The 13,898-nt window shown below is 34.9% G+C and overlaps 1 non-coding gene across 1 annotated transcript; it reads right to left on the bottom strand.

The window, feature by feature from the left end:
* Positions 1-716: 716 nt before the first annotated feature.
* Positions 717-819, bottom strand: LOC141570238 (U6 spliceosomal RNA). The gene has a single exon (XR_012494249.1). It is a non-coding gene; the product is annotated as a U6 spliceosomal RNA (small nuclear RNA).
* Positions 820-13,898: the final 13,079 nt, after the last annotated feature.

Here is a 13,898-nt window from a genome sequence, read left to right as displayed (position 1 = left end):
TCTAGCTTGAGAACTGCTGCGTATTCAAACATCTCAGTAATTTCCAAGTTTAGAAAAATTAGCAATTTCTTTTTTGTTTTTTTGTTTTTGTTTTTTGTTTCTCCAATAGTTATCATTACAAAAGCTGTATCTTTAGTAACTGGAAAATTCATAAGGTTAAAATATAATAAACTTGTGATAAACTTTAGAAACACCAATAAAACTCATTTTATTTCCCAATGTAGTACTATAGAAATAATAATAGACATAATAGCTAAAAATTATTGAGCCCTCATTCCCAAGCACTCTACTGAATACTTTTATGTTCAACTGTATTGCTCACATCCCGCCATGAAAAATTCACTATTATTCATGTCACTCCATCAGTCTTTCACTGGAAACAACCGAGGCTCAGATCGTTTAAGCAATTTATCAAAAATTTCCCAGTTTGAACATACAGGCCTCACAGTGAAAATCCAAATTTCTGATTCCAGAGTTTTAGATTTTAACCATCATGTTATATGTTTCCTTCCTGCTTTAACAATGAGAGTGGATTTTAGACAATCTAAGATTCACTACTCTAATCTCTGTTAATAGTCTAATTTTAGGTATGATCTTACTGTCAAATTGGCAAGTAAAATCATCTATAAGTCTTTACAATTTGATCCAAATTCATTGGATTCTTTCTTTTTAATTTTAAAAACAGAGTAGAATTTTCTTTTTCTTTTTTTTTTTTTTTTTAATAGGAACGCTTCATGAATTTGCTGTCATTCTTGTGCAGGGGCCATGCTAATCTCTGTATCGTTCCAATTTTAGTATATGTGCTACCGAAGCGAGCACAGAGTAGAATTTTCTGTAGTTGCTACAAGCTTTGGAGTCAAATACCCACAGGGTATGGAGGTGTATTCTAGTAAAACAGTCTTTAGTGCAAGTTTGTTGATATATGTATATATATTAACTTGGGCATAATATATGCAACATTCAATATGTATGAATATCATATAGAGATGGTCAGATGATTTTTGGGTAATGTAATTAAGCTGCACAGTATTTCCTAGGCTATGGCTATTTAATTACTTCACATTGCTAGTGATTCCATTTGAAGACATTTTTTTTTCCTGCCCTAATATATAGAAAACAATTATTGATGAAAATAATTTATTCATATGTATGTATTTTTTTTTTTTATTGGTATAGAGGCAATGGTAATTTCATGAAATTAGCTGGCCCTAAAATTTTCCCTCTTTGGTGACAACCTAGTCACTGGAAAAAAAGAAGTTCACAGTTACCTCTGTGTGCCAAGGAAAGCTTTGATCAATGTTTTACAATGTGTCATTATCAGGTAACACATTCTTCACAGTAGGTAGTTAGCAGGTGATAATGAGAATCCAGTCCAATATTTCACATATGCCCTTAAAAGCTATACTTCCAGGAGGAGGAAAGAGCTGAGAAATTGAGTTGCAAAACGGTTTTCCACATATTGTTTCACTAAATAGAAAAGTAATTTTTTTAAAAAAATCAGAAAGCTGGACAAATGCTAGGAAATCAGAATCTGTGAGCAACCAGGTAACACTGTTGATCATTATCTAGTAAATTCATTGTTTTGGTTGAACTAATTTTAAAGTAGCAGAAACTATATTCATGTATCCCTGATCCTGAACAAATATGTTGGCTCATTTATAATTAATAACAGAGTTAAAAGTTACTGAAAATTGAGCTCAGCTGAATTTACAGGACAATACCCAATATAATATGTGACATGATTTTATAAAGATCTGCCTGTCTTAGAATCTCCAACACCAGATTGCCAGGGGAATAGACGTGTTCAATGAAGATCATTCTTGGATGTATAACAAGGTGGTTAAATTCTAAAGCTCTGGAATCAGAATTTTGGGCTTTCATTCTGGGTCCTATATGTTCAAACTGGGTGATTTTTGACAAATTGCTTAAACTATCTGAACCTCTGTTGTTTCCACTGTAAGACTGGTGGAGTGAATACAAGTGAATCTTTCGTGGGAGAGATGTGAGCAATACAGATGAGCATAAAAGTAAAGTCCTTAGTAGAGTGCCTGGGAATGAGGGCTCCATCATTTTTAGCTGTTATTTTATTATGTCTATTGCTACTATTATCATCATGTATCTTGCAGAGCTCTGGTAACATTTACCTAGATATTGCCCAGGAAAGGGTGGAATAGAAAGCTGTTATCAACCACTATTAAAACCTGGAATAGGATATGGAATTAAATAGCTTTCCACCTAATACAGAATAATATTTTGAGGAAATGGAACGCATGATGGGTTGGTTTTCACAAAGCATGGTGGTAGTAGGAAGAGATTGAGGACAGATTCAGTGCATACAAGAACTACAGCCTCTGGAAAGCAAATTTACACAGGCCCTGGGATGTAAGCACCTCATTATTGTACAACAACTTTGGAATTCATGTATCCCTGATCCTGAACAAATATGTTGGCTCATTTATAATTAATAACAGAGTTAAAAGTAACAGTGAATCAAAGGAAGGATGCAATGTTTTCTGAAATATTGAATGAAGAATTTAGAAAACAAACTTGAAATTATACAGGAGGAACACTTGGTAACTAATTCCATGTTTATTGAGAGATGGGCTTGTGCCAGAGACTGTGTGAGGAGGGGTGAAAGTCATGCTTCTCCTAAATCACATTGTTGCTTAGAGTTTTAATGTGTCTATTAAAGCAACCATCCCAATTTAACTTCTAGAGAGATTTAAAAATGTGCGAACACACATCTCATTATTGTATATGAATGTATGTATATATGCATGTGTGTGTGTGTATATATATATATATATATATATATATATATACATATATTTATAAATCTGGGTTATAATATAGTATTAACATATTATATTTGTGCCTATTTTTTGCAGAGTTACACAGATTACTTCCCCACACAACAGCTTGGCTTCCACCCCCCAAATACTTTAAAGGCTTATTAAAGAAACAATTTCCTTCTATACAACTCATTACCTGTGCTATAACAGATTATGATATACCCAATGAATTTCTAGATATGATAAAGCAAAGTGACCTTCCACATGATTTTATAGTAAATCTGTGAAAGTTATAGCCCTCTATTTCCCTTAACTGACCCACTATATCAATAATAAAAAGAAATAATTACCTATTTTAGCCACTCTAAAATTGCTCACTATGACTTCACAATTGTTATAGTAACTGGCTACTTGAGAAAATGCCAAAGGCATTCACAGAAATCTAGAGTTCATCAAAAGGTTCTGCTTTATTAGTCTTTGCTGTTGAGTAAAATTGTGCTTAATGAGAGAGGAAACAGGGCAAAGGAAAAAGGTAGGGAGGCAGGGCTGTGTTTTGGATAACTGTGGAAACAGTTGCTAAGAAGCACATACATCTGCAAATTCCTTCCCTGGACCCCCTTCCCTAGCCTTTAACTCTTGCCCCATTTCTGGGATTTATATTGCCACTTATTGCAGCAATTAGTCAGTGAACATTTTAGAGTCTATGGGCTAATGATAGCTGGTCTCACATTATCTTTGAGTCTGAAAGTAGCACATATCATTATGATGAGACAGAACTGCTAATGAGAGAAGTAGATGTTAATTTCTAGTGAGCAGATTGCCTTCTTGTGTTGAATTAACTATTTCCACTCCTTAGCATATTCCCAGTACTTTTGACGAGACATGGTATGAAGCTTTTTGGAAAAAGAACACCAAATGTTTTTATTCCTAGACCCATCTTTTTTGTTTGTTTGTTTGTTTTTGTTTTTGGTAATCTGGAGAACACAAGCTAAAATTATTTTTAAGAATAGAGGAAATCCATACCCACAAATTATTCCAAATTTTATGATGTTTTATGACACTCTTGGCGATGAATTGTGTTTGTGTTTGTTCATGGAAAAGATGCCATTGCAATGGGAAACACATACTCTGGCAATTTTACAGCCCAATAAATAAATCCATATTATTAATTACCACTGTCAGGAAATGTCTTGTGTTTGATTACTGGCAATGGTTCTTGCTGAACAGATTCTTGGTAATAAGTTCCTTGATTCTCTGGAAAGGTGGCCTGACAGATTCACCAACCTGTGATTTATCCAATCAAGGACGCTCTCCAGAAGACCTGAGTGTTTCCCTCCCTTTCAGTCATAATAATGAGGCTAGCTAGCCCAAGATGAAGATGGGCACTTTTTCCCTTCAGACTCTTAGAAGGAGAATCAAGTGATGCTTTTTGTTACACTGAAATGTTTCTCTAGAAACATGAAATTGTGAAAGAAATATTGGTTTTATGACTCTACAGATGTCTACTAATTATCATCATCATTCTTTCTGAAAATAGGAAGAGTTAGCAAAGAAAGTGTGTTAGTTCTCTATTCCTGCTGTAACAAATTACTGCAGACTTAGTGGCTTTCAACAACATAAATGTATTACTTTATAATTCTGGGCACCAGAAATCTGAATTGGTCTCTCTAGAATAAAATCAAGGTGTAGGCATGGCTGTATGCCTTCTAGAGGCTCTAGGGAGAACCTGTTTTCATGTTTATTACACCTTCTAGGGGCTACTGCATTCCTTGGCTAGTGGTCTTTTCCCAGCATCAAAGCCAGCAATGGCCAGTTGAGCCTTTTAACGCTGCATCACTCTGACACTGGCTCTCCTGTCGCCTTCTTTCCCTTATAAGGATCCTTGTAATTAGATGGGGATACACCCAGATAATCAAGGAGAATCTCCACATCTAAAGTTCAGCTGGATTACAACCTTATTTTCATCTGCAGCCTTAACAACCCTTTGCCATCTACGATTAACATATCCACAGGTTCCAGGCATTAGGACATGGACATATTTGGGGTACATTATTCTGCCTAGATCAGAATACAAACCAGTTTTTCAGAATTCATACTGAAAAGAATTTAACTACATTTAGTGTAGCTAAATATTTTAGAAGTGCAATATTGGAGTCTGGTAATATTTTATCTTATATTCTCACATATTGTGTTAGTTCAAAATTATTTACCACTTAAGTAATTTCTATCCAACTACTAGAATTAGAGTCCTGAAAGCCTTAGAGATAAGAGATAACCTATGGGAAAATAAATTCAGTGGAGAAAATTAATAGAAGTTGATAGATCCATATATACACATATATATTTTAAATATTCACTGAAACAAAATACATCATGATAACCAAAGAACAATCACTTACATTGTATATGTTTAATTTGTATGATATGTGTATGGATACTAAGATTCAAATTTTTGTAATTTTTTAATATTCCTGAATTTGGGATTAATCTTACATTATGCTACAGTACCAAAACTCACTGGCAGAAAGGATAATGTGTGGAAACACACACACACACACACACACACACAGTTCAAAAGTTTCAGAGGAGTTGGACACGGAATGTGAAAACATCTTAATGGCACTTTAAACAATATATTTCTATTATATTTTATTTTTCAATGTAAACAAAAGCATAACATTACTATGTCTAAAGTAATGGGAGAGGGGAGTTGCAGAAGAGGGTAAACAGGGCCTAATATATGGTGATGGAAAGAGAACTAACTCTGGGTCGTGAACACACAATGTGAGATATAGATGATGTATGACAGAATTGTATACCTGAAATCCATGTAACTTTATCAACAATTGTCACCCCAACAGACTTTAATTAAAAAAATAATCTTAATAAAAATAAAGTATAAGTGATTAAAAAATGTAACATAGTTTCACTAACAGCATCTTTCTTTTGTTAGCGTTACATAAATAATACTGTTTCTTATCATTGATGGCATTCTAACTTCAATAAAATAGGGCATGTTCTTTGTCTACCTAGTATTCTTGCCTCTGAGAAACCTGTCACCACAACACCATATTGGAAGGTCACTCATAGTACCTCATATTTATAAAGATAAGTGGTGACCAAGTAAACCAATCAAAATATTATCATCCTTTTATCATTGGGGATGCCACTCATGGTACACTCATCATCAACACAAAGGTGAATAGTGATCCAAGGCAGACACTTAGAATATTTAAACCCTTGGTCATTATTTATTTCTAGATGGATTGAACTAGGGTTAATCTGAGTCTTTCCTGAGACATGAGATATTGATGTTAAAAGAGTTTATTATGCTGGAATCAGGAGCAATTTGAATGATTTTGCTGGAACTGATTAAGACTATCTTTTTTAAACATAAGAGGCAGAAAATGAGAAAAAGAGTTGAAGAAACATGTACAAAAGCATATATGGAAAATGGAGAAAAATAATAGTCTGTATGAGGTCCACTGAGGTCCTGGCTCTAACCTTGCCTAAAAGAGTGATGATTGTGATGTCCTTGGCAGATTTTCATATGTTTGATTTTGAAATACAACATACTTTTGTTGAATAAAAAATATTTTAGTTGAAATCATATCAATGTATAGTTATTCAAGGTGAACTGACCTTTTTGTAATATTGGCTTCTCCTTTTCAGAAATGAACTATTTGAATTTCCTTGCCTTGTTCCTATTTGTTATATTGTTTCATTAAGGTATTTTATTTCTATAAAGTGCTACCAGAGTCAGATCCTAAGTTGGAAAAACATAATTAGGTATTAAAATGGATATATATTAGGAGTCAAAAAAAAGAAGTTGGACAAATCTAATACTCAAAAGGCCAAAAAACATCTCAAGTATTACAAAATCAAGAAATATAATTTAACTTTTTTTAAAAAATTATTGCCTAATGTACTTCCATAATACATTTCCCTGACATTTTTTGGATAAGTATTTTTTGATCACCTCTTTATATAATGACAATTGTGCAATTTATTTTAGAGGGAGGAAAATATGAAGTGATGTTTCTTTAGCATGGATTATCAAAATTTTTCTTGTTGATAGTTTTAACAAGAAGTAGATGTGAACCAAATTCTTCATTTACAATTTTACCAGTTTAATGATTGGAAATTTTCATATATCAGTGTTTGCCCCAAATGTTTCAAATCTTGTTTCTCCTCCACTAAACCACATACTTCCAAAATTGAGTGCCACTAGGGTAGGAGATTTTCTGGAAGCCACTGTTACACCAGAGTGGCTGGCAATTACTACACAGGGAAACGGCTGCAATTCATAGGACTAGATCCTAATACTCCCAAACAAAATGTGTCTGAAATCCTACTGTCCCATGCCAGATCCTAAATTGCACATGCTCATTCCAGTGTTAACAATGGGGGATGGGGTGGTGGAGGGAAAGCAGGATTGATTCCTGAGATACTGTCCTCAACCAGTTGAGTAAAATAACTACAAATTTATCAAAAATGTGTAACTACATGAACATATTGCTGAGGTCCCTTCTAGAACCCCGAAATGAGACCATACAAGTGAGGGTCCTGAAATTCATGCTTCATAATGATTTTTAAGTATCTCATCTTTCATTTTATATGGTTATGCCTATGTAGCCATTTGCATTAATTTTGTAAGAAGCCATCCTATTCCTATATTGTCTATACTATTCATGGATGTGATAGAATCACGTTGTTGGGATGATTCTCACTTGATGGTGGTCTGTTCCTTCATTGCACCTATCCCTTCATAGTATTTGCTTCTGAACTTCGTCACATCTCTGTGACATGAAGTTTTCAGCAGATCCTTAGCCGTCTACAGGCCAGGCGCGAGGGGCAGCTTCAACTGAGCTCTCTGTGGCTCCTTCATTTCAGCATTCTCTTTTTGGGCTTAAGTTCTATACAGTTTCTATTATTGGGGCTATTATCATTATCATTATGATTATTCAACTTTTTTTATTTCTGTTTTCCTCCCAAGAGATGTGTCCAGAGATAAATGGTGAACAACTGAAGTTATTTCTCCCTTCTCTGAGATAGTTTGGTGGAACAGAGGTGCTTCGCTTTAGCAGATTTTACCAGCATGTCTCCAGCACCCCAGCATACCTATTGAAGGGTTTCATCTGCTTCTCTCCAAACTTGACTTACACTGAACACTGTCAGTGCCCTGCCTAGATCCCCTTTGATCCTTTTTATAGGTTCTATGCATCTGTCCTCAGCTTCTTTGTGCTTTGCTTCACATGGCTTTATAAAGGGTTACATTCTTTTTTTCTGCAGAACTCACAGGATGAATAGCTATGTTTTGGAACAAACAAGAGCTTCGACTTTTAAAGTGCCCTTTTTTTTTTTACTTGCTAAACCCCAAATCAGGGGATGTACTTCCTTTTCTAGACTTGCTCACTCTTAACCTATATTTCTCGGAATGAGGAAAGGAGCCTTGGCCTTGTCCCACACACATTCTTGTTTCCATATTGTTTTGTACTGTGACAACATGTACTGCAACATATAACATTTATGCTAATGCTCAGGGGCACGGGCAACTTCACAGACTGAGTTTTCCACTTTCCCTTTTCCATTTTCTGCTGCTCTTACTTTGGGACCATTGATAGAACAGCACACTATCCTTGGAGAGACCAGAAAGATGAAAGTAGCTGAGAGCTTATTTACATCCCTTTAGGCAGCCCTGTAGCCAATGATTGACTGGTGCAGGGGTATGGATGCTCAATTCCATTGCCTGAAGGGGGCCAACAGGTATAATTTGCACTTCAGCGCTCCCCTGGGGACTGGAGTTGGAATCTTTTGGAATCACATTCTTGCTTGGTTTCTCCTTCTATGTCTCACTTCCTCCACTCTTACTGGTTTCTCCTGAGAGCACTTCCTTAATAAATCGCTAGCATATTAATCCCCATCTCGTTGTCTGTTTTTAGGACACTGGAACTAAGACAGTGGTATTTTTGAAAATTTACTAACATTCTGCCTTTAACCAACAATAGAATTTACTGTTTCTGTCTATGGCTGCAATTTTTTAGTCTGTGTCCTAGGGTTATATCTACTTCCTTTTTTGTTGTTATGAGCAACACACACACGCGCGCACACACACACGCACACCAACTACTCTGAAGCCAGGACAAAAAGTTAGACATGTGGGTATGGATAATCTCTGATTAGTTTCCTATTTTTAACTGAAATTTGATCACACTGTCTTGGAATACTATGAGTACTCAAGAAATGTTAGGTATCAATGCATGTGATCTTTTTACATTATTAATTGTGAGATGTAAATATGGTTACTAAGGAAGAGTAGGTCCTATTGGGAGATTTTCTTTTCATTTTGTTTTTCCTAATTATCACTGCCTATTATCTATCTATCTATCTATCTATCTATCTATCTATCATCTATCTATCTATCTATCTATCTATCTATCTATCTATCTATTATTAATCAATTGCAGACAGGCATATACATTGTATTATATACACCTCTCATGCTGTAGAATAAAAGGACTAATTGACTTGTGGACATTATATTTTTTCACAATCTTTTACTCTGCTAATTAAGAAATCAATAATGTCACCAAGAGCTGACTTGGTTCACTAGTTTAGTTAACTGAAATCAGCAGGTTGGTCTACTATGCTGTTACCAGACAAAAAAGCCTATTTGCAATCAGCTATATATACTATGTGTAAAACTTCTCTTCATGACATATATGCTTATTCTATAAAAAAGCTTATATTTCAGTACTTTCTAAAGTGAGTGGTTGATAAATTACAAGTGGAAAAGAAAGGTTGAAGTAACTGTGTTAAAAAAAATCTCAAGTGCATTTTATTTTGGAGTGACAGCTAGTAAAATAATAGTTATTTATTTTGAGTATTTACTGTTCAGAGAAAAAAAAAGTGCTACGTAATAGAAAGTGAGAGAAGATATAACAGAAATTCTGATGATTTCTTCTCAGGAGGAACTTGAACTCCAGGAAAGTGTTTCTGATTTTTTTTCTCTTACTCTCTGACACCTATCTTCTGATGCATCGCATTATAATGAACAAACACAAGTTGGATTGTCATTCTTTGTCATCATTTCTCAAATGATTTATTTCATGTCTACTTTTAATAAACAATGCGTTTCCCCATTTTCAATATGCATTGCCCGCAAACCTCCTCCCTAACTTTAAAGATACTTTATTCCCCCCAAAATAAAACCTAACCAGAAAATAAGCCCCAGCTTGATTTTTCAGGATGCTCATAATATAAACTCTACCCCCAAAATAAGCCCCAGTTAAGATCATCAGCCAGACGGACGCATTTAGTACATCTGTTGCAACACACGATGGACTTATTGAATTATAAAATAATAATATTAATATATAATTAAATATAAATAATAATATTATTGACATTAATAATTATAATGTAAATTATAATTAAATATTTGTAAATACCCAAGCTTGCGCTTTTGGTCATGAGGTAAATGCCTATGCAAACATGAACTCGAGACTTATTGCCAAATGAACAATTGGAGTACAGATACAACGCACGAATAATGTGCACACTTGATAATGAATAGACATGGTAGTGTCTAATATGAATCTTCACAATTCAATACATCATGCGTTGGAAAGGATTTACTTTAATGCACTTGTGTGAAATAAAGAAATGTTTTCTGAATTTTGGTGCCTGTAATATTTCATTGCTTTTGTATGGACCATCATTCTTAACTGTCATCATTTTTGTTGCCACTCCCATCTCATAAGTCTTCAATTAACACTTGATTTAATGGTAGATTTAAAGGGAACAATATTTTGACACCCAGACAAGATGAGTGCAAAAAGAAAGAGCTATTCTGTCGAGTACAAAAAGGCATCATGGAGGACTCCCGGGTCAAGAATCTTATGGCTTTCTGCAAAGAGAAGTAGGATCGCTGAATGGTCCGAAAATGATGAGCAGAGTATGATAACCTCAGTCAACAGGTGGACAAGTGAAATGCTAAGAAGCACAAGAGTGGATCAGGTCGGCAACCATTATTTCCTAAGCTGTAGGACATCATTTGTGAATGGATTGCTGACAGGTGAGCAAAGGCTTTGGTTGTGCACAGGGCTGATATTCAAGCATTTGCCCGTGCAGTGGCACCACAGTTAGAAATATCCCCAGAAGAATTCAAAGCATCACAACACTGGCTGGATGGCTTCCTTCAGCAATATGAACTGCCTCTAAGATCGACAATACTGTTCAAGCTGGGAGATACTGAAGTTATTAAACACGCACTTGCATTCAAGTCCTTTATTGATGGCATCGACTTTTCTAAATACCAACTCTCCAGCATGATTGCTATGGGTGAAACTGCAGTGTCTATGGGCCAAGGATCTCAAACGACAATTGATCAGAGGGGTGCCTCGTCAATCTACATTCCCTCCATTGGTTACAAAAGTGCACATGTTACCTGTATTTTGGCAGCTCGTCTGGATGGAAAGAAAGCCCCACCTCTAATCATCACTAAGGGCAAGAAAAATAAGGTTGAACGTGTTTCAGGCATTTATGTTCTTGAAACCGAAAAAAGCCTGGTGCACACAAGCAGTTATAAGAAATTGGGTCGATTTAATGCTGCCACTTGTTTGGTGAGGTGGCCAAAGAGATCTGCTAGTCTTGTATTCAGCCAGCACTCACTGAGCTAAAGACATGAAGAATTTCCTTGCAGAAAGAAAAATAGACCAAATAATGATTCCTGCAGGAACGGCTGCCTATCTCCAGACTCTTGATAGTGCAATAACAAGCCATTCAAGGACCATTTTCACATGGACATCAACAACCACAGTGGTATCTCGGTTTTCGAACGTCTCCGTTGACGAACATTTCAATTTACGAACGCCACAAATTTTATGGATCTATGGTATCATTAGATAGTAAAATTCATGCTAAATTTGCAGTTGTAGGGGTTGCTTTTAAAGGTCTGGAATGCATTAGTCCATTTTGCATTACTTTCTACAGGGGAACCATGCCTCAGTTTTCTGACATTTCAGAACTCGAACGGTCTTCCGGAACGGATTATGTTTGAAAACTGAGGTACTACCATACGTTGAAAATAGAATGGAGAAAAATCAGCATGGAAACTTTGTGAAGCCTAGCCTGCAAGAGTTCGTGACTTGGGTGAGGAATTCATGGGATAAAATCAGTGACAGCTGTGTTGCCAATGCACTACGAGTAGGCTACATGGACAAGAAGTGCTCATTTAAGGAGAGATTGATTGCTGGACATGAGAGATTGGGGCCAATGGTTCTACAGGAAATGGAGTCGCAAGAAATTCAAGCTGGAATTTGGGGTTTGGAGACTTATGACAATGTTCCAGAAGAAGATGACATGACTGTATTTGAATAAATGTAAATTTTTGTACATGAATAAATGGATAAATGTAGATTGTTGTACATGAAAAAATAAGGCATACACTTAAAATAAGCCCTAATGCGTCTTTTGGAGCAAGACTTAATATAAGATCCGGACCTATTTTCAGGGAAATATGGTAATCACTTTATTTTCCAGCATTATTTTTCATTTTCACACACACACACACACACACACACACACACACAAATCCTTTTCATTAAACCCTAGAAAATTGAAAGATTGTTCTATCTTCAGAAGAAAATTTAGGAGGGGACAATTGATGGGTCCTGTCAGTTTTATATTGGGTACACTGATAATTAAAATAGGAGAATTCGCCATATATTTTTTCTTGTTTTCTTTAGAAGAACAATCTTAATTGTGATAATCTCTATAAAGTTAAATTTATAAAAGTGAAAAATTTCAAAATGTTTATTACTTTCTCAAAATGTGAATAAAAATTCACAGAGGAATGACAGTGTTGCTAAGAGAAGAAAGAGTACTCTTTTAGAAAAAGAACTGTGCCAATTATTGCTCACCATCATTAGTCATCAACAAAATGCAAGATAAATTCATAATGAAATATCTCTACACACCCAATGGAATGACTAAAATTTAAAATAATGTCAGTACCAATTGTTAGCAAGAATGTGGAACAACAAAACTTTCATTCACTTCTGGAGGCAGTATAAAATGGTACTACCAACTATGGAAAACTGTTTGGCAGAGTCTTACCAAGTCAAACCTTATGACTCATCAATTCTATTGCTGAGATAAATAAAAATATTACAAAAAGTCTTCCACATGAATGTACATAGAAGCCTTAATCATAGTAGCTCTAAATTAGAAACAACCTAAATGTCCATCATTGGGAGAATTAGAAGTACAAATCAAGGTCAAATCTATAGTTATAACATCCAACAACATTGATGGATCTCAAAACACATGACAGGTAAAATAAGATTGGTGAAAAAGTGTACATAGTAAACAATTCAATTGATGTGAAGTTTGGGAAAAACCAAGACTAATGGGTGATGATAATCAGACCACTTACGACCTTGAGTGAGGCACTGACTGGAAACAGTCATTAGGAAACCTTCAGGGATGGCAGAAAAGCCCTATACCTTGAGCCAGGTAAGGGTTACAAGGATGTATAAATTTGTCAAAATTCACAAAATTGTACAATTAAGATCTTATTTTTTTAATGTATGTAAGATACACCTTAATTTAAAAAAATGAGATTAGCAAAAGAAGAAATAATTGAAACAACTGTGTGCAGTGGCTGTGGTAGGCATTTTATATATGTGTTATCTATTTCATCCTTATAGCAGGCCAGTGACATACATGTTCTGTTTTCTAATATATAAATAAAGATATCCTATATCAGAAGATTTAATTTATTTGACCCATTTATATAAAGCAAATGAAAAAAGTCAGTATTCAATCTGAACTTACAATTATTAAAGCTTTTGCTTTTCCCGTTATATTGGTGTACTAGCTAATGAAGTCTTGTATGAAAGTAAAATTGCAAATAGTTTAAAAAGAATATAAAAGATGTTCTAAACTACTTACAAAAATACAAGCAAACACAAAACAGGATAAGTCAAAAACAAGTATTGGGAACATGGAAAATCTATAATTAGCAGAAAACCTATTATTAATAAATTCACTATTCTTTGTGAGAGACTGCAATATGAATAATTAAAATTGACAGAATCAAAG

Source organism: Rhinolophus sinicus, linkage group LG02, assembly GCF_036562045.2.
Source record: "Rhinolophus sinicus isolate RSC01 linkage group LG02, ASM3656204v1, whole genome shotgun sequence".
NCBI lineage: Eukaryota > Metazoa > Chordata > Mammalia > Chiroptera > Rhinolophidae > Rhinolophus > Rhinolophus sinicus.
The sequence above is the reverse complement of the archived record's forward strand: the minus strand, read 5'-3'. Positions and strand labels throughout refer to the sequence as shown.